General features: G+C 36.1%; 1 protein-coding gene across 15 annotated transcripts in view; it reads left to right on the plus strand.

Moving 5' to 3' along the window:
• Positions 1-27,656, plus strand: part of CACNA2D1 (calcium voltage-gated channel auxiliary subunit alpha2delta 1) — a 512,731-nt gene that overhangs the window by 14,505 nt on the left and 470,570 nt on the right. The gene's annotated exons all lie outside the window — the stretch shown is intronic.

Here is a 27,656-nt window from a genome sequence, read left to right on the forward strand (position 1 = left end):
TTCTGTGAGAGACGCTGGATGTTCTCCCTTGACAGTCTTTTTCTAGTAATTGTTGCAAACTCTCTGAAAATAAGTTTAAACCTACATAAGCAATGATTATGATACAATGTGTAACACAGAATGGTATTTTTTAAATTGTTTTAAGATGAGCAACCAACACATATTTTGCTTTGAGGTATAACTTTTATGAAGTGGTCTTTTTTAAGAAAAGGGTATAAATCAATTATACTGTTTTAAAATATCAATTCTAATTTTTAACAAGAATTAATATTAGAGCTCATCATGCATCTTAAAGTTGAGAGGAAGGAAGTGTGCAGAATCACATTAAGTGTGGCCGTTCCTTGTGCCCAGTTGATTCTGCTTTTCTCCTAGTATAATGGGCAGTTAAATGAGAGAAGTTAGAAAACCCCTTATATCTTCAACATTTATGCATAAAAGATGTGAATCAGATCATGCAGAAGAGATCCAGGATTGACCACTAAGGGTCAGTGAATGAAAACAAACCAGGCAGAATCTTCATAAAGGCATTTTATATGAAGATTGATAGATAAATGAATCCCTTATTCAGAATTCAGAAATCTAGATTTGTTTATCTATTTTAGTTGTAGAATTCTCCTATGCTGTTTAATACATTACTACAAACCTAGTAGTTTAAAATAATGTATAGTTACTTTCTCAGAGTTTCCACAGTGAGGAGTTCAGCCATGGCTTAGCTGGATCCTTTACTTGGTCTCATGAAGCTCCAGTAAGGTGTTGACTGGCCTGTATTCCCTTCCCACACTACTTTCTGCTCCTCTTTCAAGCTTATGTGGTCTTGGACACTTACTTGTGGTTGTAGGCTAGTCCCTATTTTAAGGACCTTTGCCTAATTAAATTGCGCACCACCCATGATAATCTTTGGATTAACCTGGAATTAAGTAATTTGAGATCTTCCTTACAGCCATAGAATCCCTTCACCTTTGCCATATGACATAACCTAACTGTGGGAGTGATGCCCACCCCCACTGAACACAGGTCCCAGCCCCACCCCAGGAATGGGAGATACCTGGAAGCCATCTCAGAATTCTTCCTCCCCCAGGTCATATTATTCGATGACCATCATAAAAACACCCAAAACTAAAAAATGGGTGTGCTCATTCCTTTCTCACTCTGGATGTTGACAAACTTTGGAAATGCTCTGAAGTAGTCAGATAACCTATTATCCTTTTTGCCTCCAGACAAACTCTGCTGCATTGGTTCTGATCCATCCTCTAAGGAAAGTAAATTCCTATAGCTCATTAGCAAACCATTACTAGTGTTTGCTAACTTTTGACCCTCTATGAAGAAAAGAATTCTCTGCGCTGTCATATAAGCCAGTTAATACAATTGTTGTCAGTAAATTGTAGAAAAATTGCAAGGCAGTTCTGAAATGTAAGGGATTAAGTTACTTCCAAGTTAAGGTTTATACTTCATGAAATTGTAGGGCTCTCCTGAAGTGGTGTGCATTTCCCTACTGGTAGAAGCTAGGCAATTTTCTAAACTCTAACCTGTATCTGTTTTTTTATAGGTATTCATATGGAATGATAACATTTCTATCTAATAGAAAGTATTAATTCAGAAATGCTCATATGTAACTGAAAGCATCCATATATGATTTCTCCTCTTCAGTGAATAGATTTAGGTGAATAGCTATGTCTTTTGCTTTTCAAAGACAGGATTATCATAAGTTGCTTTTGCACAATACCTAAGTACTGGTACTCAGTAAATTTACCTTCAAAGGGCCCCTTTTCGCCCTGTGCTTACCTAGTCTGTGTGGTTTGGAAGTACTGCTGATTGTCTGGTTTGCTCAGAATTTGTCTTGTTATACCTCTAGCACTAATTAATTTGCTAACACCAGGGGATTCTGGCCAGAGTAATTGTCTAATTTAGTGCTTTTCACACTAACTGTGCTCAAGGAATAGAGTTTATTTATTTAATTTTAAATTTCATATCCATTGAAAATATATGTTTTTGTAGAATACAATGCAAATTAATGGAAAAGTAGAATTAAAAAATATGAACCTTGTTTTTGAGTAATTAGATTCAGTAGTCCTAACATAACTTCTTAGAACTGTAATAAAAGTATCTAAACACTTAACACTCCTTCTGTACTTTCTGTGAACTACATCTGCAGAGTACAGTCTGAGTAACTCTAGTTTAATTAATGAATTTGGCTATTTAAGGTAACTAAATGGCTGTTTGCACTTTGAAAATGGCATTTATAAAACACCAAAATAGAAGATTTTTACATTAAAGTGATTTTTAAAAATGATATACTATACTTTGATGCTTACCTTTTATTTTGGCTGTTGAATAACTATAGCCTTTTCCTCAAAGTATTCATAATACTTTGGTTTGAAAGGAGCTGCCTAATTTAGACTGTTACACGCTGTAGTTCTTTACCAGAATTTTATGTCACTTTCAAGTAGATTTGACTTTTAGTGTATTCTCTTCAGAGTGTTTACTAGTTGGAATGAACATGAGCACTGGTTGGCAGAACAAGTATTTTTGTACTTCAATAAAGGGAAGAGCTATATATTCTTTATATGGCTACCTCCGCAAATGGAGCTAATGTGAAGGTAGTACGTATTTCCTTTTGATGGATTCTGGGATTATTAGGATATATTCAAGAAAAAGATGGATATAAAATTGTTTCTACACAAATATCTTATGCCCCAGAATCAAGTTGAAAATATCTTAATACATACCTGATGCAGGGTTTTTTTTTTTAACACTTTCAAAAAATTTATCTGTATAAAGTGTACTTGGTCTGTGAGGCTGAGTCTCTATCAAAATCTGCATTGACATCTCTGATCTCAGTTTGCCAAAGTAAACATTCTCACTGTTGAAGCACATCGAGAATTAAACAATATTATTTTTGTTAGAGGCTATTTGAAGTTTATGAAGAATGATTAAAACGTTCATTTAGTAAGTAGTGAGTATTGCAAATATTTTCCATTTTGTAGACCCCAATTTCTCTGTAGGCATCTGTGCACACTGAAATTGAAGTGTATTTTTTTAAAAAAAGATTTTTAACAATATATTTCTATTGTTTTTACTGGTTTGACTGGAGATTTATCTAAAAGCCTATTGCCAAAAATGTTTTTAAATTGCATGTAGGCTTTTACTTATGAAAGTGGCTTAGTAAGCTATACCAATAGATTGGTACAAGATGACTATTTGCTCTTTATTTTATTCCTGTCCATGCCATCTCTTCTGAGTTATATCTGTTATTATACACTTACTTCTGAACAATTGACTCAAGGACTGCTGTAGGATTTTCCCAGACTGTTGAGATAAACTGGTTTCCTAAAAATCAGAATTATATGTTTTAGGAATCTCTTGAACGGTTCTTATTCTGTTCTTTAGTGGCTCACTTAAAACTAATCGAATTAAACTAGATCTTTTTATAAAGATACTGCATCTCCCAGCTAACAGTTAGGATATCAGGTCAAGAACAATACCATTATTGACCGTACTAGACAAACTCTTGCTAAACTTCTAAGTCGCTATTTCTTCTAAGTGATTTTCAGGATAAGCTCACAAAATACCTTACTGTTAAATTCCCTTACTATAGCTACTTTTGTGTAGTTTGAAAATCCCCTTCAAGAAAGAGAATGTGCAGTTTAGAACACAACAAAGACCACAGTTCGGTTCTAAGACATTTGCTGAAATCTTACTTTTGGAAATTATCCAACACCTTGGTGATCATTACAGTTAATTATTACAGTAGAATATTAATTATTATTGCATTTTATGAGCACATCATTTAAAACGTACCTGCAGGATGATCCTCATATGTGGGTGTTTTAATGTATTTGCAATTTGGCCAAAACTGTAGGTGAGAATTTAGAACCAGATGTCATTGTCTTAACATCTCACATGTAAAAATGACTATAATCTTATTTGTAATGGGTTTTAGTTAGGGGTTGGTTAGGCCTTTTTCGTAGAGCTACAAGGGAAAATGTGTTTGAAGAGTGTATATGGATGAGGCAACCAAAACTTTTTCTTGTTGCATGATGGAATTTTTATGAGGCCAGGGTGTTGTCTCAAATTATCAATGAGATTATTCTGCTGACCTTAGATGAGCCTGAAGTGAAAACCTTTCTTTGGGTTATTCTTTCTCTTCCCCAGTCATGCTCATTTTTAATTAGATTTTGAATTTAGCCACATTTTTGCATACCTGATCTGATTAATTCTGATTCAGCCCTACCAACCAAGTGAGCAGCCATGTAAGTGACATGGGCGTTATATTTAGTAGTATAGGAGGCAGTCACCAACCCTTTTGAAAATGGGCTTTGTGTCCATATGCCTCTTTTTCCCTATCCTTCTGCTTTGATACTTACTGATAAATCAGGTGCCCTCAAGCTCTTCCTTGATTGATCAAATTCCTGCTTTTATGCTCAGTGCATGATTTGCGTCCCTCCCCATGCTTAAAAAAGGTAAAAAGAGCTCTTCTTTTTTCCAGAGATGCCATTTTCAAGGGAGTTCATTAGCACAGACAAATCACTAATGTGTAGACCATAAACATGCAGACCATTTTTTGAAGAGAGGATTTTTCTGTAGTTCCGTTCCAAGTTGTGATTGCAACTGGCAAACACTGTCAGAATAGGAACATCAGGGCTGTCTACTTCTGAAAGTTTGCTCATCAATGTCTTGGCGTAGAGTCATGGAGTAAGTTTCAAAAAGTTTATTCCTTAGGGTTTTCTTCTAACTTCAGATACCGTCCTGTAGAATATCAGATACTATTAAAGAAACCATCATCATTTTAGAAAGATGTCAGTAGCCCATAATGAAATGGTGATAAGCTGAGCATGACCAATAAAGAACTACTCTGGATATATATGGTATTTCATAACAATAAAGTAAGACTTCTATTTTATAAAATTATAGATAGCCGGATACCAGTGTGGTAGATTGAGAGGGGCAGACTGTTAGGGTAAGAAGGACCAAGAAACACTGAAGGACATGCACTTGAAGAAGCACAAAGGGTAATGGAGTCATACACCCAAAGAACTAAGTGATACAACCGATGTTAGAAAAAGAGACAGAACTGGATTTCCTCTTTATATCCAGTTAGGGACATTTCTGAATTCTTTCCTCATGCATTTATCTGACAGTGAGAGTGGTGCTCTTTCTGGCTTTCATGATATGGTAGGTTAAAAGCAGTGTTTTATCTTACAAAGAAAATGAAATTATGGGTTGGTAATGGGGTGAAAACCAAAAATCAAGAGGTTTTTGGAATCCTCAGTCAATATTACATACAAGTCAGTTTTGACTCACTTATATATTTCTAACCCATCCTTGGTTTCTCTTAAATTCAGATACAGTGTGATAAAGGCTAGACCATTTCATTTTAATTATATAGCATTTGTATTTTATAATACTTTTATAGTACTTTTACCAGTTCATAATTATAATTTTGACAAATGAAGATAATGAAGTCAGAGAAACTTGACAGGAAACATCTATTAAAGTCTATTAAAATGCACCTAGGAAAGGTACTGTTGCCATATCGAATTTATACAAAACTGCTATTTTTTCTGTACCATTTTCGCTGGGTTTTTTACATTGGCACTGCTGACGTTTCAGACCAGATGATTCCTGGTAACGGGAGCCTGACCTGCGGGTTGTGGAATGTTCAGTAGCATCCTTCATCCCTGCCCATTAAAGGCCAGAAGTGACCCCTCCCTGAGTTGTGATGATAAAACATGTCTGCAGACATTGTCAGGTGTCTCCTCAGGTGTAAAATAACTCGTGGTTAGGAACCACTGATTAAGTAAGCTGGCCATGATATGTGTCCCTGTTGCCAGTGGTATCTATTTCTGGCTCATTCCCCCAATACTTCTGTGGAGTTTGCATTTTGCTCACATTGTGTCACATCAGTACGTTTTATTCATTAATCCCTGATAATTATGCTATTAAAAAAGGTAAATTGTCTACTTCAAAATATTTTCTAAATTAAGCTGTTAAATTTAGTGCTTAGTGAGGCAGGTAGTGTAATTATTTAACATACAGTCAAATGTACAGGGCTAAAATTCCCCTGTTCCTGGAGATCTGTGGATTTCCTGAATGAAAATTTTGCAGTGAAGCATTATCTTTAGCAGGCGGGTACTGGTGTCTGCTCTTTCCTGCTGGGTCTGAGGAGGAAATGAGACAGTCTATCCTGTCCTTGTGCACACTGCATAAAATGCTTTGTAGGTACCAGAAATGCTGGACAGTTGCCAGGGCGGCCTGCGGACAAACTGTAATTAACATGGGCACATGCTCTTGTGAGGGGGTATCTGTTTCATCTGGGAAAGCTGGCAGTAAACTAATGAAGATTTTCTTGGCTAAAAGTGCTCCATTTTTTTCAGAGGGGAATGATCAACAGAGACCCCAAAACAGTAAGAGAAGGGCACTGCTGGGACAAACTCATGGTACTACTAAGCTTTATTTGTAGGCATATGGCATAGTGTTCTGTCTTATATGGGGCTTTGAAATCTTATAGGTCTGGTCTGAACTATTGCACACCAAAAATATCTTGATGGGTATGGAAGGAATACCAGGTGTATCTGCTCATCTGCTTTTTCTGTAAATGGAGAACAGCTACATGCTGCTTTGTTCTCTTTTAGCACAGTGAACTTACAAGAATGACAACAACACAATGTGGTGTAGTATAGAAACAGTAATCCTGGTGAGGACAGTCTGTACTGGTTGGGAGGGAATGCTGTTACATGAGGGAAAATGGATACCCAGAATTTCTGATCCAAGATCTTTCTTCTCTGATACGATCTAAAAGTAATTTCTCTGCTTCTCTTCTGTCTGCAAAGAAATAATGCAGTGTTTTACTGCTTTAGTTGATTGGTCTTAAATGGGGCTCTTAAAGTATTTCGGATCCCCTGTCATTGACTTAGGAGATGCTAGAATGATCCACTTTTATGTGATTAGTATTTTCTTTTCATATTGACCTCTCTCATCTATTTCATTTTATTAATAAAACATATATATATTGCACTCTCACTGCATGCAAAATTTAGTTTATTTCCACTTATTTTTCTGCCTTCTTCCCCACAGCTTGTGCAGTGGGTAAGACTCACGCATAACCTACCTGACTAGAATGAAGGTAATAGGCAACGTAGCTTGTCTTTTAGGTCTCATAGGTGAAAATTCCAGGTCGTTTCATGCAGCTCCCTGACTTCATGTCTAAGGGTTTTTTCCAGCACTCTCTTAATGCAGAGAGACTTCTGTCTGATGTCTCACCTTTTACTACTCTCTGGCATAGCACCAATGAATGTGCGCCGGGTTTGGAAAAATGTGGGATGGGTGAATAGAATGATTTCTGACAGACTTTCCAAAGAAATAAAGAGAACCCTGAGGCTTTTAAATTTTATTTAATTAAAAAAAGGAGACCAATTTCGAAATTTTTTTTTCTTCTTCTAAGGTGATATGATAATAGTACCCTCTGCTTTGGGACATTTTAAGTTAGAATAGTCTGAATTTGTTAACATGTTGCATTTTTAGAATGCTAATGACGTGATTATATATACAAATGGTTAGTGCTACCCAATGCATTAAACACACAGTTTCACAGAGGTGTACGTGCCCAGGATGTACAGTCTTGTAGAATCAGAAGTCAGGCTCTGACTTTGAACTATTAGTGTGAGGACTGTGTTCACCTTCTTGAAGAAAACATTTTTGCAGTGAATATTCTAGACATGCACACTTCCATAGAACGGATCAAAATCACTTGTAGGCTGAATCAGTACTGCGCGTGTTCTCTTTCAGGACTTGACACTGTCTTCACCCTGTCCTCCCTGGATAGAGTGCCTGCTCTGTGCTTTTACAGACTCATTGCTATTCTTGATCTATATCCTGGAGTTATATTTAGTAGGTCTTCCACGATTTATGTATTTTTCCTGCTTTGTTTGACGTTTCTTTTAACTAGCACTGTAATGCATTGGTCACAGAATACCAGGTTGGTTGTGACCGGCTTTCGTGTTAGCAATGGGTACAGTGTTTAACGAGATGGGCTCCATTTCCTCATCTGTAAAATGCAGCCAAATGATCTTACTGAACTCACTGTGTTGTGGCATTCACTGTGTATGTGAAAACACTGAGAACTGCAGAGCACAGTACTGACGCTTGGAGTATTCATTTTCCTCACTGCACCCATGTGTTGGGTTGTGTACTGTTAAACCTATCATTAAGGTTGTTCATCGGGCTCTGTCTCTTTCAAGGCCTTGCTTTTTCTGAGCTCATCTTATATTTGAAACGCAGTTTAGACAACATCTAGTTTAGACACCACCTTTTGTTGTGCTGTGATTGAAAAATTGTGACAGTGTTACAATTACTCTTGGTTTATTATCCCAGCATTTCCTTGGATAAAATTCTGGCAGGTGGGTTAGAGTAAAGTTAGTTTAAATGTTATCCATGATAGTATATCCTTATTAATAAAAAACTTCAATGTATATTCTCATGTATGTATATATGTAATATATACATATATGTTTGTGTAATACATATTCATGTGTAATATATACATACACTTATTAGTAAAATTGATAAAATAATAAGCATTGCCAACAATGGTCTAGCTAGTATGTTAGTCCCTGAAGAAACAAAGGCAATAGAACAAGATTATATGTTAGGTAATTTATAGGATAATTGTAACAATATTTTTCACTTATTAGGCATTTATATTTACTATCATGAAGCTTATTTTTATTAAATTTTTTTCTAAATTATTTTGGGTTTACAAATGTTTTCATTGTTATTAAGAATTAAAAGAAAAAAAACCTCAGAAAGTTTTTCCATAAAAAAATATGTGTAATAGAATAAATTCCATTTGTTTTCCTAAGGAGTAATGAGACTTTAGAGCCAAACCTGGTGCCAGCCATTGTCTCGGAGCTCCTCAGGAAGATGTTGGTCAAAAGTAAGAGACGCATGCAGCCAAGCAGAGAGGGGAAGACCTCTGAAGAGGCAGTTCTTAGCCAAGGCCTGAAAATGCAGACACACTGCTTCTTTGGCTGAGAAATTAGGGCATGAGTAGAAATAAACTTGCTGATGACCCATTTTCCTTTGCATAAATGTTAGTTATTATAGAGGGAAAATTAGTAAGTCAATACAAAGTTCTTTTTGCACAGATACAATAATAGTTCCTCAAACCAAATATAAGATAAAAAATAATTGATGAAGGAATGTCCAGTTAAGAACTCAGAAAAGTTATCCAAGAAATAACTAATGTAACCTATAAAAGTCTGTTTAGTTTTAAACACACACAAATAAGTGTGTGGACTAATTCAAATAATGATATTTATTTAAGATAAAATGATTGTAGTTAAAATAATTTAGCTAACCACCTCACTTAGCAAACTTAATACTTATTAATCTACCTAGAGCTTTTTTCTTATCATTTACATCTCTGAAACAACTTGGGAAATATTCAGTTAATTCTGAATTTAACAAAATGTACTGTTTTGATAATTTCAAATGGGATGTATAATGTTTTCTGTAAACAGGCCTTGTGAATTTTGAGTATTCCTTTTAACATAGGTTTCTGCAGAGTTTTACATATTTATGCCAAAAGATGATGATTTCTAGGCTAAACAGTAAGGTGAGAAGAAATTTAGTATATATTTCAGAAATAAAACTAGTTTAAAACTGACTTAAAACTGATTTCTGTCTTCTTTGAGAACCAAGTCCGAAGAAATGCTAGAAGCAGTAACAAGCACAGGTAGCTATCAACACAGGGCATACATGCCAGTGAAACCCTGAGCAATCTGGGGTCCAGTGCCTGTGAGATGAGGCCTTTTTTACCATCAAAGTTTACTTTTTAAAGTTACTTCTCAGTGTTGAGGGACACGTAGGTGGTGGCAACACACTTAGCTTGTTTTGAATTTTGGGTAAAGTGATGGAGACGAACCATGAATCAGGATTTTTGTGGTAATCTACAAATACAGACAATGGTATGTATGTGAGGTTGAGTTGTAGTTCTGGCTTGAGGTAAGGAATTTGGGTCACTCTGAACTTCTATGAAATAATTTCAACTTTTTATCCTACTTAGACATCTCTTGTTCATGCCTGCTGTGGGAAATGTAGCAGAATGCTGAAGTTCCTCTGATGAGATGTACTTCTCAGGAAATAAAGTTCCCCAAGATATTTCCTACCCCTGTTAGTAGTCCCTTTGTTCTCTATGCCAGGAAATGGGAGGAGGCAAGGTGTCAGCATACCTGTGTAGAAGAAAGGTTTGAGATTTTGGGTTCTGGATGTATATATTACATGACTATTTAAAAATATCAACCTTTAAATAATACTGCCTGTTGATGTTTTGATCATCAGCTGCTTGTTGAGTGAAAATTTTTTGTTAGCAATAAATATAAGTTGTAGCATTTATTGAGAGCTAGGGACCAGGCAGTACACTAGTGTTTTACTTGCTTTATCTTACTAATTTTGACCCTAACCCTGTAAAACTGGGATAGACATTTTCCTTGTTTATTCATGAAGAAGAAACTGAGGTCTGAACAGTTGAATAATCTGGACTCATAGATAATTGAGTTGGTAAGGATATAGTTCTCATCTGCCTGATTCCAAACTTCTGTCTGCATTGCCTCATTATATTGCCTTCTCATGCAGAACTGCTCAGGCACCAAGAATTTAAAGTACCACTTGAAATAGAGATGACCTTATTTGGGTCATTACATATGTTACTTGAAAGTCTGTATGTTTTCTTTCTCCAGAATAATGATATTTAAATGGAAGACATTCAAATTCTGTGTCTCTAGAGAAATTAGTGACTCTTAAAATTCTGAGCTGTGTGTGCCAGAAAGAATACGTAAAATATTAATGGAATAAACATTTTTTTCACATTAATACATGTGAAAGAAATCTTCAAAGTAAAAGAAGCAAATAATATCAAAGCAGCTTATTTTAGAATGTAATCCTACGAGAGAGCAGTCTTGAAAGATCAAAAAACATTCTCTTTACGATTCTGAATTTGAAACAGCTGGAATGAATTCAGTCATGATCAACATAACTGAGGATCATTTCTGAAAGTGAGGGATACAGAAAGTTAAAAGATTCATCACTTGGTGCTGAGGTCACCTGCTTCATAACAGACTAAAATAGAAGAGAACAAGTGTTAAGAATTCATTCTGCCTTCCCGATTCATTCTGCCTTTTGTAGCTTTATTTTTAGAGCTCCGCTAACAGTGCTTGCAAGCATTGTTTGCCCTCCTGTGCCTGCGCAGTTAAGACTTGCCCTCTTTCCTGCAGTCTTTGCCTCCCTTGGCAGGTGTGAGGGACTTCCTAAGTGTCACAAGCTAGTCACTGGCTCAGCCACCCCTGATGTGTAGCGTGTTTCTTCAGCCCATTGAGTTCATAAAAGAGGTAATTTTTCTACTGCCTGTTAACATGTTCCTTTTTTCTTAAGGTTAGGCAATTGGGGTGAAAGGGTGTTGGATAGATAGTAGTACAATAATGACAAAGAAAATGTAATAAAGAATGGGTTAGATAAACTGCTATGATGGACCGATGCTCTGGAAAAGAATGAAAAGGGATATTTCAGGGTCTCCTTTACACAGTCTAAAGTATCATAAATGTCCCAAACCACATGATATACCATTTTTTGTGACAAAAGCAGAGTACATATTTTTCTTTTTGAAATTGTGCCTGTATGTTTGTTTCTGAATTAGAGTAAACTGTTATTTAGAGATTTTACCTATAGTATGCTATTTACTCAAGACAAAAGTATTAAAAGGTATTGTTAAGAATCACAGTTTAAATACTTAAATATTTAAAACCCTGAAAACAATAGTGAGCAGAAGAGATCTTAGACAATGATTTTCTCAGGAGCTGTCAGCGATTTCTGCTGTTCATTGGAATCAGGAAAGATTCAGTGGTTTTATAGCATAGGTACACATTTGAGTCACCTGGCAAGTTTTCAAAGATTACCAGTTCTTAGGTCTTACCCTGGAGAATATAATAGTTGGCTTGGTATTGGTATATTAAAAAAAAACAACTCCCCAGATGATTTTATAGTGTAGCCGTGGTTGAGAACCACTGACTTAGAGAACTCAATGGCAATTAGTCCTGCTTCTGCCAAATCTAGATTATCATAGGTACCACACTTCACTTCCTCATACGTCAGGTTCCTGTATTAAGAGCTGTTAGAGAAATAACATCTTTTAAAAACTGGAGCACTGTGTCAGGTGCATTCAGGATTTTTACATAAATCCAGTTATATTTGACTTACATGACTAGCAGAAAATAACATTTTAAAATGGAACTAGCATTAATTTTTAAAAAGTCACAAGGCTTTTTTGGTAATGTACATATAATAGTCCATCAAATATTTGTTGACTACATGCTATGTAGAAGACACTGGTGGGGAGATTAGGGACCTAGCATTTTATTTATGATCTGGGAATAATAGATATGACTTAAGAAGTAATCAGCATTCCAGACCTATGTATGCATCACAGCAAAGTACAACAGTGCTATCATGATTGCAGAAAGAGTAGCAACTCTGGGCTCATTTGGTCATGGAGAGTTCATAGCACATATAACACTTGTAAAGTTTATCAGATTCCTGGTATACAATTATCCCCATCACAGCTTTTTTTTTTTGAGAGGGCATCTCTCATATTTATTGATCAAGTGGTTGTTAACAACAATAAAATTCAGTATAGGGGGGTCAACGCTTAATGTACAATCATTAATCCATCTCAAGCCTAATTCTCGTCAGTCTCCAATCTTCTGAAGCATAACGAACAAGTTCTTACATGGTGAACGAATTCTTACATAGTGAATAAATTCTTACATGGTGAACAGTACAAGGGCATTCATCACAGAAACATTCGGTTTTGATCGCGCATTATGAACTATAAGCAATCAGGTCAAATATGAATATTCGGTTGATTTTTATACTTGATTTATATGTTGATCCCACATTTCTCCCTTTATTATTACTATTATTATTTTTATTTTTAATAAAATGCTGAAGTGGTAGGTAGATGCCAAATAAAGGTAGAAAACATAGTTTAGTGCTGTAAGAGGGCAAATGTAGATGATCAGGTGTGTGCCTATGGACTAAGTATTAATCCAAGCTAGACAAGGGCAGCAAAAAATCCACGGATGCAGAAGATTTCTCTCAAAGCAGGGGGGGTGAGGTTCTGAGCCTCACCTCTGTTGATCCCCAATTTCTCACCTGATGGCCCCCCTGCGACTGTGCCTGTCTTAGGTTATTCCTCCCTTGAGGAATCTTACCCGTCTCTGGCTAACCAGTTATCTTCTGGGGCCATACAGGGAAATGTAAAGTTGGTAAGTGAGAGAGAAGCCATATTGTTTGCAAAGGTTAGCTTTTTACTTCTTTGCAGATTTATGCCCTGTGGCTTCTATGCCCAGCACTTGTCTCGAGGTATCTTTACCACCTGGAGGAATTATGATACTCGGTAAATTCGATATGAGGCACGAATTCTATTTAAGGGTTATAATTAGGAAGGAAGAAGAAAAGCTATAGAGGTAGCATATGGAAGAAAACCCCATCACAGCTTTTTTTAAATAAAACTTCAGTCTCTTTGAAGCTTTGTTGGTGCTTAAAAGTGCTGAGATCACTAATTCAGACATACCTGGTCATCCCCTTTTACAAAAACATTCCTCATTGAATCACATTGTCTTGGGACCATACTTAATTAGCTAATTATCTCTTGTGTTTACAATTGCTTGGTACTTGAATATGATGTTTATCTTCAAACCGGTAGCTTTTGACCTGGCCTTACCAAATGAATAGAATTTAGGTACAAGTAGAGTAGGTTGAATTTTCCTGCTTCAGGTTAGTAGGAAGACCATGTGAAACAAAGGTAAAGAGGGTATACAATGTGTTTGAAACAGGAAAGTTATTGCAGTAGTAAGAGTTCATCCAGTTCATCTTCTGCGTGCCCTATATTTTTATTATCTTATGTTTACAGCTTCTGTCACGAATTATTTACATTCTTTTTTATTGAAGTATCATTGATATACAATCTTACATTGGTTTCAAGTGTACAATACAGTGGTTCACCTGTTACCCATATTATTAAGTCCTCACTGAAAGGGCAAGCTCCCAGATTCTATTTCAGTCATTTGGGACCCGGATCCTACCTCAGCCAATCAGGACCTGGATCCTATTTCACCCAGTTGGAGCTTGGTCTCTTTCCTCTCCAGTCAGCAAAGAGCCCACCCACCACCCTTAGACCCTGCCAACTGACCAGAGCCACGACCTATCACCCCACCAACTACCGCTAGATCCAGTCAATCAGCCAGAGCCATGACCATCACTCCACCAACTGCCCTAGAACCCCATAAAACCTTTGTGGTATTGAAACTTGCTCTCTTTCTCTGGCATCTTGCCACTGCATTGGTGTAGATGAGAGATTGAGCTCGAGCTAGCTCGAATAAAGGCTCTTTGCTTTTGCATCCGTGTTGGCTCCTTGGTGGTCTTCTGGGATTCGTGACTTTGGGCACAACACTCACCCCCACTAACGCAGTTACTATCAACATAGGAACATATTACAAAATCATTGGTTATAATGAATTATTTACTTTTATTTGAACATGAAGTTCAAAGAGTTTATCATATTATATATTATTAAGTCATCAAGTCAAGATTCAAACACAGTCCTGTGATATCAAAAGTAGTCACTGTGATATCAAAAGCAGTGCTCTTTCCACTCTGCCTGGCTGTCTTATATAATGGGGTAATGGGAAGAGGCCAAGAAGTAACAGGAAGAGGCTCTGTTGTGGAATGCCTTGAACACAGGAACAAAGAATGGATTTCATCCTGATAGAAGTGCAAAACCATTGAAGAACTTTGAAGGGAATTATTAGATATTTTAGAAATATTTAGAATATTTAGAATATTAGAATTTTAGAAAGCTGATCTGGCAGGCATGTATGTGTCATATCAGTTCAATAAAAATGCTTATTCATTAAAAAACTTTATTGAATGCATACTGTATTATACACAGTTTCTAGTTGCTGGTACTAAAGTTGCATTAATGAGTGCTTTTAATCAAGAACTTTCTTTGTGTAGTATGCTGTGCTATACACTTTGGAGATAAAGAGAAATAAGGCATAGCACTTGTCCTTTCCATACCTTGTTGAGCCAGCCTATAGGCTTATAGGGTCCTTGTTGGTGTTTTTGTGTGACCAATTGCAACGGCAATGGCTTTTGGGGGATGAAGGCCATGCCAGGATCTCTGAAGCTTTTGTAATTGTCTAGATTGTCTCAACTCAGAAGGGTGAAGAGATGGAAAGGAAGGATGGAAAGAAAGATATAATAGAAAGAATGGGCAGAATTGTTCATGATAATATGAGAAAAGTAAGAAGAGATTCAGAAGTATTGGTCTGGGTGACATTTTTTCATTTCCCATTTACTCACATAAAGCTGCCAATGAGTAGAAGGAATGAGCATTTAAAATGTTTCTCTGCTATCTACTTTTTGTCTGTGTTCTTTGAATATTTCTGTTTTGTGTCACACAAACTTCTAAAAATAGTTCTGTCACCATGAGTTAGTATGTAGAATGCTGTGACCTCCTAGTGTTTCAAATACTAATTTTTATTTTAACTATGGAAGTAAGTTCATCTCATAGAATACAACATTCTCTTTATGAAATGTTTGATATATAGGCCTATGAAAGATTCCACTTTGGTATGTTTCTTTATACTGTAAAGAGAATTCACATTTTGAGAGGTTATGATAAGAGGTATGTAAAGCAAAAAAAAAAAAAGTTTTGTATAAAATTATATAATATTCTTATTCTTTGTGGCAAATATCTAATGACCCACTAAATTTGACCAACATGTTTTTTTGTCTTTCTTGATGGCTGACACTCTTTGAAGGAAAAATTATCTGTAAGTGTCAATATTATGACCAGCACACAGAGTAAAATTGACCTCACCAAAGTATTAAGCCATCTTGCTGGGCTTTCTTAGTACCATATTCTGTCCCAGCCTGTGTGACCTGTATCTCTGACCGAGCAGAGGAGAGGCCTATTAGGTTGCTTCTCAGGAATGCTCAAAACTCTGTGGGCACTGAACATTTTCTGTAGTCTAGACATACACTATTAATCATAATAATTATCTGTTTTCAACTGTTATGTCAATGCTATTTGTATTAATAAATTACATTTAGATATGTGCAGTTAATTTGTTTTTTGTTGAAAGTAATCCTCATTCAAAAATGTTAGCTATTTGTGACAACATGGATGGACCTTAAGGGCTTTATGTTAAGTGAAGTGAATCAGACAAAGACAAATACCATATGATCTCAATTAAATGTGGAATATAAGAAACAAAAGAAATGAATCAACAAAATAAAACTCATGGGTTTGGAGAACAGAGAGTGGTAGTTGCCAGCGGGAGTGGAGTTGGGGGAATGGGTGAAGTGGGTGAAAGGAGTCAGAGTACAGAGCTCGAGCAGTGAGGTGGGGATCCTGGGGAGGTGGGTAGCTCCTTACGGTGAGTAGACTTACTGTGCTCATCATTTCACAGTGTGTACCAGTGTCGAATTATTAAGTTGTACACTTGAAACTAATATTGTATGCCAATTATACCTCAAAAAATTAGCAGCCTTTCTTCTTAGTCATTTTTATGGCCAATGGGCAGATAGTCAAGAAAAATTCATTTAATGTATTAAAACAGCAATCTTCTGATATTTAGGAGATACAGGATATTTACATTTCATAGAGATATAGAAATATTATAATTCATTTTGTGTATGCTTATTTTTCACATCCAGTGATTGGAAAACTCTAACCTAACTCAAGATATGCAAATATGGATGTTGGACCCATTTCCCATTGCCTCTTTGAGTTTCAGCTGTATCTTCATAGCCCTTGTAAGTGAGCTCACATAACCTATGTGTACTCTCTTTGGTGACACTGATGAGGGTGGTAAGCAGATCCTTTGGAAAACACCTAAGGTGTTGAAGACAACTGGCAGACAGCTGTTAAGCTGTTCTGCAGTTCTCTGTGCCAATCACATTCTTTGGTTAGATGGAAGACGTTCACCATTAACAGATCTGCCTTGTTGGTCTCTTTATGATATTTTTAGAGGGGCATATTTGATTGTTGAGGTTATTTATTGTATATGTGGACCTATTATTTGAAATTAAACAATTCATTAAAATTATTGAATATCTATGTTTTTTGTTTTACTAATTACCTGGATAAAGTTGAAAAGAAAGGGGACTGTTGAGAAATAATTCAGTGAGACAAAAAACTTCTAAAAAATAGATAAGGGTTTACAGAAAAAAAGCAGTGCAGTGAACACCAAAGCTATGATTTCTGATGCAGGGTGTCTCCAAAATGAGAATTTTTTTCTTTTTATAGGCTATTTTTTAGGGCAGTTTTAATTCACAGCAAGATTGAGAGAAAGAAAGGTAGTACAGAGATTACCCAGTTGCCCTCTGCCCCTACACACGCATAGCCTCCCTCATTATCAACATCCTTTTCCTTTTATATATAGCATAGGAATCCAAACTATAAACCCGGAGGTGGAAAGAGTTGAGTATGTGCTACTCTTTGATGGTAGGCTGGGGAATGCCTTCCACCAAACAGCTCGAACTATAATCCCCACACTTGAAAAGTAGTTCCAATTGTACACACCTGATAATTTGCACTCCGTAATACAGAAGTACATGCTGAGCTGTGTTTCGTGGAATTCCCCTTCTGAATTCCACAGGCAACGTTGCTGCTGACCACTGACCCACGTTATGAATTCCTAGACTTTGTCCTTCATTTGCCCACTGACCGGCTCCTATAGTCTCATCCAGTTATTTTTTTGTTTGATTGTTGTGTTTTGTTTTTTGTCCAGAGATGTTGTAATGCCTCTACTTAGAAGTAATTTCCCCAGCTTTAGAAATATGCTTCTGTTTGCATAAATTTAATGTATTTGTGCATTTCAATTTATATACCTACTTTAAACCTTGATTTTTTTGTCTTTTTTAGACCATTTTGCCACATACTAGTATGGTTTGTACTCTTATAAAGAAAATGAATTAATGGTCTATTCTTTTCAATGACCTTAATTAGATATACACTTCACTTTTAAATTGAGAGCACTAGTCTTTCAACGTTGAACATAGTTTATGTTCAGAACCCCAAGAAGAGTGACATGAAGTGAGTAGTCAGGTAATTTAAAAAATGGTGAAGAGAATATCTGTATTTTTTGCTAACACTCCCATTTTACCTCACCAAAATTCATTATATTACCAATAGAATTTTATTTAATGAGTTCTGAAACACTCTCAGTCAATGAGAATAGTTCTCAAAATCAAGTAAGTAAGGAAAGGAAACTATCTTGAGTGATTTGGAATCTTCTATTTAAATCTCTACTCTCCACTCCAAGTAAATATAGTTAGTACTTGAGTGACAGCAACAAATGCTGAAACCTAATCCTGAATTCTCAGTGCCCTACGGGGTCATATTGGCAAATCACTGCTCTCTCTGGACTTTACTGATCCAGCAAAATATCTTTTTTGTTGACTGCAGAGGAAAACTTCGTGACATGTATGACATAGTTTCTTGGTTTTCTTTTCTGCGGTGTTTGTAAATTAGTACTGACTGTGTGAAAAATGAGTTAGTTTTAAAAGTTATCTAATGGTGCCAAATATGGAATTGAAGAATTTGGCTTTAAGTAAATATTCTGTAATGCATATGAAAGTAAGTATGCCAGAAATATAAGTTATTCCCCTCTAATTCAAGTTTATTTTATTTTTGAACCCTAAGCGTGATAGTGGAAAATTTAAGCTAGTTACATAAAACTAGCCCCAGTCAATTTAAAGATTCTTCAGTAACCCATTTGAACCCAGGATGACAATTAATATCTGAGGAGGGTCTAAGTTGTTCCTAGACTTTGGAGAGGAAGGGTTCCTCTAGTATCCTTTGAAATGGAGCTAATCTGTTTTGACCTTTGCCCCCACTGCCGATCCTTAAATACGCATGTTTCTGCACGTGTCACTCTGGGTCTGTGTTACTGCAACCATGAGGTTCCTTCAGGACACTGGCTTCCATCAGCCACTTCATGTCTCTCTTTTGGTCAGAGTTTCAAGAACTTATTTAGTACTCCCATCCAAGAATTTGACTCTTTCGTCTGTATCCTATGGTTACTGATTCAGTGTTACTGATTCAGTGTAGGAATTAAGACTGGGGACAGAAAAAGGGAGAAGAAAGTGAGTTCTCAGTTAACAGCACAAGATTTTGCACCTTCACACTTATGAAAACTGTTCAGCACTATACATTATTAATATGTTTTCTTGTATAGCTTGAATATATCCTTATCACTGGCAAGGGAGTATGGTTAGATTTGGGTGATACTGGAAGCTCAAACAATCTTAAAAGTCTAGAAATCTTAGAAAAATATTTTATTTTCCTCATCTTTTAAAAAAACATTCCTCTTAAAGGTTATGGAATAATAATCACTGTCAGCCTTGGAAGGGTATTGATGAGGACACTGGTTGGTTCCCCAGCACGCATTACCAGTATCTCCACTGCACAGCACCCATGTGGTTTAGGTGGTTCCTGTTCCCGTGTTAATCTCTGCAATCCTGTCACTCTTGGTGGTGGGAATGACACACACGTCGGTTTAGCATAATGTGATGTCTAGGACTGTTTTTCAGTAAATAGAGAAGAGAATATTTCTCTTCTGGATTACGTGGGATACCTGTAAGTTGGGGATTGCTACATGATTTTGCTACCCTTCGTGAAACGGTGATGACATGATGCAAGGAAGAAGGCAGTGTGAAAAAACTGCAGAGAAAGAGAATTACATCCTAATAAACCACACTGGAAGTCCACATTACCTTTAGAAAATTTAACAAGTAAGCCAAAATTGACTCCATTATTTATGTAAACAGTCTAAGTGTTCTGTCCGTTGTTCCTAAAAATAACTCTTGCTAGTACAAATACTTATATGTTGACTAATCTTAAATATGTTACCTTCAGGTCCTTCTCTCACTGAGAGTCTGGTCATCATCTGCATAATTGACCTCAGTGTCACCAAAATATACTTAATAGGCTCAAAATTAGAGCAATTTTCATCCCTACCGCTTATTACCCTAAATGTATCTTTCTTTTTTTCTTGGCTTATCATGTCATCCTCTAACTGCTCTAAGTTAGAAAATTTAGAATCAAGTAAATGCCTTCCTTTTTGCCTGGTCTGCTGTGTCTCTCCATCCCAGCGTCAATTGGTCACCATATCTTTTCCTTACCCAGTTTTCTGTCCCCATTGTTACTGGCTTAGGCCATGCCTTCTCCACCTCTTAAGTGAATTATGGCATTTTGTTATTAAAAAATAATAATCTGTTAACATTTAGACTCCTAGCCATGACCACCTTTTCTTCATGTTGTAGTCTATTATCTTCTTTATTTTTCAAATATATTTTCTTATTTAAGCAGTCTAATATTTTAATAAATAAGCAAAGACAAATTTCTGATCATGCCCTTAAAAAAATTCAGTGGATTGCACTGCTTGTACCATATAGTTCATAGTTTTTGGCCTCAATCCATTTTTTTAAGGTAGAAAGATTTTCATTATGGTCTTCATCATTTTAAAAATGGGAAGACTATTGAGCAAGCCATAAATATATTGTGAGGGTTAATACAGATAATGTGTGGGTGTCTGGAGTGTGGCAGGCTCTGGATTAAGTAGTAATTGCTATTATATTCTAAAAAAGAGTGATACTGCCTCTGTGACTTTGCATATGCTGTTCCTCTGCCTGCATGTCCAGTACCCTTGTGAATGTCATCTGGTCTTTCATAATCCAGCTGATTCCTTCCCTGTCATTCTTTAATAGTTGTCTCTGTTATATAAGCTGCATTTTGCCAATATCTTTAATAGCATTGATCACACTGTATTGTCACATATTTTTTAAGTCTTTCCACACAATTAAAAAACAAAGCCTTCTATTTTTCTTTAGTGAGGTCTTTGCATATAGAAACTAAACTGTTTATATTTCTTTTTTTAATTTATTTTTTATTGAAGTATCACTGATATACAATCTTATACTGGTTTCAAATGTACAACATAGTGGTTCAGCAGTTACCATATTAAATCCTCACCCCCACTAATGTGGTTACTATCTGTCAACATAGAAAAATGTCACAAAAATTGTTGGCTGTATTCTCCATGCTGAACTGCTATCTCCGTGACCAACTTATGTTATGTTTGAGAATTTTGGCACCCCTTTAACTCTGTTTACATTTCTAAAATGACAGCTCTAGCTTGACACTTCCTATTCTACTTCCCAACTTTGCTTTTCTCTAGCACTTAGATTTAAGTAACATAATTATTTAGATAATACAATTGATTTGTTTCTTTCATTTTCTATCTTCTCCACTAAAATATATGATCCACCAGAATAGAGATTTTTGCTTTTTTATTCACTTTTGATCCCCAGTCTTGAGATATCAACACACTGAGGGGGTGAATGGATGAATATCATTTTTATCTTTTAATGCCTATCACAGTACCTGGGATATGTTAGGTCCCAAAAATTTTTAGCTGAATAATTGAATGAGTGATGCCTGGAAAATTGGAAGAATGCGAGTTGGTATGTTTAATTTAGAGAAGATGGGGTTAATTGTAGTGACATCTTCCAAAATCCCGATTTTGGGCTTTTCTGGTTTTTTGTTTGTTTTTTGTCTTTTCCTGAGATGGAGGGTATAAAATGGGAAGAAGTTGAAATGGAGCCTCTTAGAAACCCACTTAAAAATAGACAGTGAATTATAACTATAGTATAAAAGTCTTACCTCCCTCCCCCACCCACAGTCAGGGGAAACAAAAAATGAACAGTGGAATTACATCAAATTAAAAACCTTCTGTACAGCAAAGGAAACCATCAGCAGAACAAAAAGGCAGCCTACAGTATGGGAGAATATATTTGTAAGTGATTTATCAGATAAGGTGTTAACATCCAAAATATGTAAAGAACTCATAAGACTCCACCAAAAAAACATGTTTAAAAAAATAGGTGGAGTACCTGAAAAGACATTTTTCCAAAAAAGACGTACACATGGCTAACAGGCACATGAAAAGATGCTCCACATGGCTAATCATCAGGGAAAATGCAAATCAAAACTACAATTAGATAATCACCTCACACCAGTCAGAATGGCTACCATTCCAAAAGACAAAAAATAGCAAATGCTGGTGGGGATGCAGAGAAAGGGGAACCCTCCTATACTGTTGGTGGGAATATAAATTGGTACAGCCACTGTGTAAACAGTATGGAGGTTCCTCAAAAACTTAAAATAGAAATACCATTTTAATCAGTAACTGCACTCCTAGGAATTTACCTGAAGAAAACAAAATCCTGATTGAAAAAGTTATGAACACCCCTGTGTTTATCACTGCATTATTTATAATAGACAAGATATGGAATCAACCTAAATGCCTATCAATAGATAAAGAAGAGGTGGTACATGCACACAATGGAATATTATTTAGCCATGAGAAAGAAAGAAATCCTGCCAGTTGAAACAACATGGGTGCACCTAGAAGGTATTACACTAAGTGAAGTAAGCCAGGAGGAGAAAGACAAATACCATAAGACTTCATTTATTTGTGGAATTTAAAAACAAAACAAAACAAAATGAACAAAATAGCAGTAGACTCAGATATTGATAATTGACTGGTGGTTACCATGGGGGAGGGATTGAGATGGGTGGGAGGGGAGTGTGTGGGGGATAAAGGTGCACAAAAATCTCAGTCATAATATGAGTAGTCATGGAGATGGTAGTACAGCATGGATAATATCTTTATATGTTAGCAAATAGTAACTGCACTAGTGGGGGTGAGGATTTAATAATATGTGTAATGTTAAACCACTGTGTTGTACACCTGAAACTAATACTGTGCATTAACGATATTTCAATTAAAAAAAGTAACTGAAAGAGTTACCTCCCTGCCTCCCAGTTTATGTAAGGGATATGTAAACCTAAATGTTATGAACATTTTTTAAAAATTCTTTTCCCATTGTGTGAAAATAGTTCAATTCCTACATAGCTATTTAAACAAAGTTTTTGTCAAACCACAACAGAGATAAATAGAACTGAATGGAAATGAGAGTGCCCATCAGTGCTATTGTGACTATTATGAAACTGAAAAACTTTCATTTCATAGTAATCACAGTCCAGCCAGTTAATTGGTTGACTATATTGGTTGGCTTTGAACTAGTGACTTAAATGTAGACAGTTCTGTTTCAATGTCAAATAACTCTCAGTTTATAATCAAAAGAAAGAATGAAAGAAGGAAGAAAGGAAAGAAGGAAAGATGGAAGGAAGCAAATAAGGGAGGGAGGGAAGTTCAAGGAAAGAGAAACTCAGGGATTTTGTGTTAAGCCCTCAGAAATGATTAAAGCAATAATGGAATTCTATTTATTCTAGTTGTTTTATCTAACAGCAGCATGTCACTTCTGTGGATATGTTAGTGTGGATATACACATAGACATACATACATACATATGCATATTTATGTAGTAAGAAAAAGTTCCACACATAATACATAATCAAGAATTTTAAAAAACAAACAAACTCTTTCTCTGACTTGAAAACTATATTGTTAAAGTAAGGTTCTCTAAGTGAAGTATTTGTTTTTACTGTGGCAAAGACGGTTAAATCATGGAAGTAGTAAGTTAGCTGATTACAGATCGTGGAGTTGTGATCCTCCCCCAGCTAAGTGTTCTTCCTTTACTCTCTGCGTCTTTCTTCCCTACCTCTTAGGTCCAGGCTACCAGGACTGAGGCTCTAAGGCTGTCATTCTTTTCTTGTGCTTAAGTATCAGTGATTTAATCTTAGCTCCTGTCGTTATGTTTAAGGACTGACTTCATCTCTAGGTTTGGAGATAGGAAAGCAGCCTTCCTCTGCTGCTTGTTCTTGTACACTCTGCACCAGTCTAAGCCTGTCTCACTCGCAGCTCTTGACAGCCCCATCACCCCCTCAGCAGTATCGGCTGTTGGTCATTTCATTCCCACTACCTGGCTTGACCTTTGCCCCTTCTGTCATGTAATAAAAGTATTTCCTCTTTCAAGACGTAGTTGAAAGCCTTACCGAATAAGCGGTGGGAATCTTGACATCACTTCTTTGTTGTTTTGGCCTGTTATTTAACCTGTGTCTCATTTATGTAACAGTGCCTGTCACAAAACATGGCTTTGGTGATTAAATAAGGTCACGTATGCTTAGCGCATACTTTACTATGGGAATACACGCTTAATAAATTTAGTGGTCAGAAGAAATTAATAGCCAGCTTCTATACTAATACTGCTTTGTAATGCCTCATTAAAACACTGTCTTACAATCACTTGCATACCATTTTGCTTCTCCCCCATTTAGTGGGCCCTATCTGCAGAGACTTAAACGTTTTCACATGCTCAATTTCAGGCAACATGAATATTGCTAAGAGTATGCAATCTAAAAATATTGCAAATACAAACACACAAAGTATATAAATATTAAGAAAAAGAGGGACTAGAGGATCAAAAGAATGCTAAAGCGATAAAGAACTGTGGGAATACTAAAATACAAATACATGAATGACACATATTAAAATAAAAATTTATTATATCAATATGAGAATGTTACAGTTACCAAAATTTTAATTAAGACTATAATGATATGGGTAATTCATGCAAGGGCAGGGAGCTGCTTAGTTGGAGAGACCATCTGCTGATGATAAATAGAAACAAAAAAATTTTGGGGGAAATGGGTTGGTCAATGAATGCCTCTTCTCTCTGGGTTCTGTTCCAACACCAGGTGACTTGGGTTGGTAAAGCATGGTTTATGAAGGAGGAGGAGACACATGGAGCTTTTCATCTAAAATCTGGAAGTCAGTGAAAAACATGAAGAACTATGCAGGAGTTAAAAAGAAAAGCATTTAAATTCACAGCCTCAGAAATTGGTTAGAGATATGTGTGTGGATTTTAATCTCGGTTTGGAATTTTGTTAGATTTTCTTTTCAGTTAAGAAACACGGAAGGGATCTTACTTTGTAACATCAGTTAGGGAGTATCAAACTTTTTATTCTGTAGAGATATTTGATTTTTTTTTTCATGTCCTTTGCCAGTCTGTGTTCCACACATTTTAATATTTTGAGGAGCAGTTGAGAGCTTGGTTTTAGTAAGATTTCCTTCATTATTTGGATCCAGGAAGTGGCAGGACTACTGCCAGGAAAACCAAGCTTCAGAATAATAGTGAGCTTGACATACAAGGATGTGTAGGTAATGAATAGAAATGAGGGGCAGTATTACAAATTGGGGAATAATTATTAGGAAGTGAAGAAGCAGCAAGTGCAAGGAATCTCCAGGGCAGAGATATATTGGGTAGCCACTATGTGGGGAGTCAGCTGTGAAAAATGCTAATGTTAATATTACAGCTGGATTTAAGACTGTCCAGATATTCATCTTCATCTTGAGAGACCCACATTACAGCCTATATGTCATTGCCTGAAACTTATAGAACCTTGTAAGTTGGAAAGACAAAGCTTGGAGAATAAAGGGACCAGCATGGCAGCTGAGAAGGCAATTTCAACTTAGAAAAAATGCTTACTGAAACTTGAGGTTGGGTTAAGGAGTTAAAAGGGCACAGTATTTTTATTTTGAATTTATTTTTGAATTATACATAGGAAAATTTTAACCAGTAATGACCAAAAGTAATATAATACATTAGAAAGCCCAAACAATTCTGTAGTTCTGTGAAAAAACTATAAGGAACACTGCATTCTGTAGTTTGCATAACAGTTTTACATTTATTATCTCACTTAAGCCTATCAAGCACATCAGGGATATGTCTCAGGCCCATTTTATATTGTTTATATGCATTGATGGAGACTCAGAGTAGTAAGTGAGTTGTCTGCTTGAGTGATTATCACCATATTCTTTATACTACAAAATAATTTCTATAGGCTGGTGAAATATCCATTTACTACTAAACATTGACCAAAATCTAAAGTGTATTATAAGTACAGAGATGTGCATGCTATTCTGACTTCCTTTAGACTATTAATTATACTAAAAATATTTATGGCCAACCACTCATATCAAGGAACAACATAATATTCAGCTTGGTTCCTCAAATACTTATAGAATAAACATTTTTGCCTTTCATGCTTATGATTTTTGTGGTTACAAGTTACTATTATTGGTATTAATAATTCACTGTAATATAGTGGTATTAAAAAGTATAAGTGGAAAAATAGAAAATCTGCAAAGCAGAATGTCATGCATGAACTCTGGCAAGTATGCTTTTACTTCCATAGCAGTGAAGCACGTGGAGTAAGGGATTGGGGTCCTGGACTCAGATTGCTTGACACTGCCCTTGTCACGTGGTGAGCAGTGCCTGACAAGTACATTTTAAGTTCTCTGCGGCTCAGTTTACACCACCAGATTGTACAAACTATCAGAGTTGTGGTTTTTTTCCTTTTTTTTCGATGCTGTATTCCTAATGTCTAGAATAGTGCCCTACATGTAATAGGCGTTCAATAAATATTTTTTAATACATCTGCAAAGTGAATGACCAGATTATCTACTCTTAGGGTACTTTGAAAGTAGGTCATTTACCATAATTTCGGGCAAATAGTAAATGCTAGCTGTTGCTATTACTTATTTTTATCATTGTTGGTTCCTATAATTGTGGTTGAGGATGAAAGACATTTAAAAGACAAGAAAATGTAAACTGTTCTCAATAAGAGAGGTTTGAAGCGGGCTCTCCATCTGCCGAAGTATGTTAACACCTGATGGTTGGTTCTGTTTAGTCAAACACCGAGAGGGGAGAGCAGCGGCGTTCCATACTTCCTCAGTAATAAAGGTTTGCAGTGGCCTTGGGTTTATTTCTTTCTCTATTGTACTTAACCCTTTTCTTGGTGATAAAATCGCTGAATTCTGAGTTAGAATTCCAGTATGCTCCTCCAGAACTGCATCGGCCTGGAGCCCTCCTTGATGACTCTCTTTCTCCACTCCTACCCCCGAGGCAGTGCATCCCTCCATGGGGTCCCATTCCACTTAGTACTGCATCTGTAGATGTACTTAATATATGCTATTTATTTTCCTAAATTTTTCTTTTCTATTATCTATGACTAAGACAGAATCTCTCTGTTATTTGCATTGCTTCCTTAGCACATACCAAAGGCTCAGCAATAGTTTGTTTTTCATCCTTGACCTTTGGCAATTCTTTTTCCGTTCTTGTCCAACTTTTTGTTGCTCCCAACTTATTTCCATAGGGGGTTGTTTCTACTGTCTTCCCATTGATTTTACATTAGGGGTCTATAAGATGTCTATAAATAAATTGTATACAAATTATCTCCACACACACACACACACACACACACACACACACACACACACACACACACAGATATGTACACATTGTACCTCAAAAGTCTATTATTTTACAAATTGATTTTACATTTTAGTGTATCAAGAATATGTATTTCTTTACAGTTTTTCTTAGTTATCTTCATTATATCTTGAAGACACAAATGAAAGTTAGAATAAAATGCAGCATTTGATATTTATGCTCAAGAGCGAGCAGTCACTGGCACATAGTCTTATAAATGGATTTTACTTGCTGGGAAATTTTTTTCAAGTCCTGCTTTTGATTACATTAAAATAATTTAAGGACATGCAGAAAGC

The sequence above is a fragment of the Manis javanica genome, chromosome 6 (genome assembly GCF_040802235.1).
Source record: "Manis javanica isolate MJ-LG chromosome 6, MJ_LKY, whole genome shotgun sequence".
Lineage (NCBI taxonomy): Eukaryota > Metazoa > Chordata > Mammalia > Pholidota > Manidae > Manis > Manis javanica.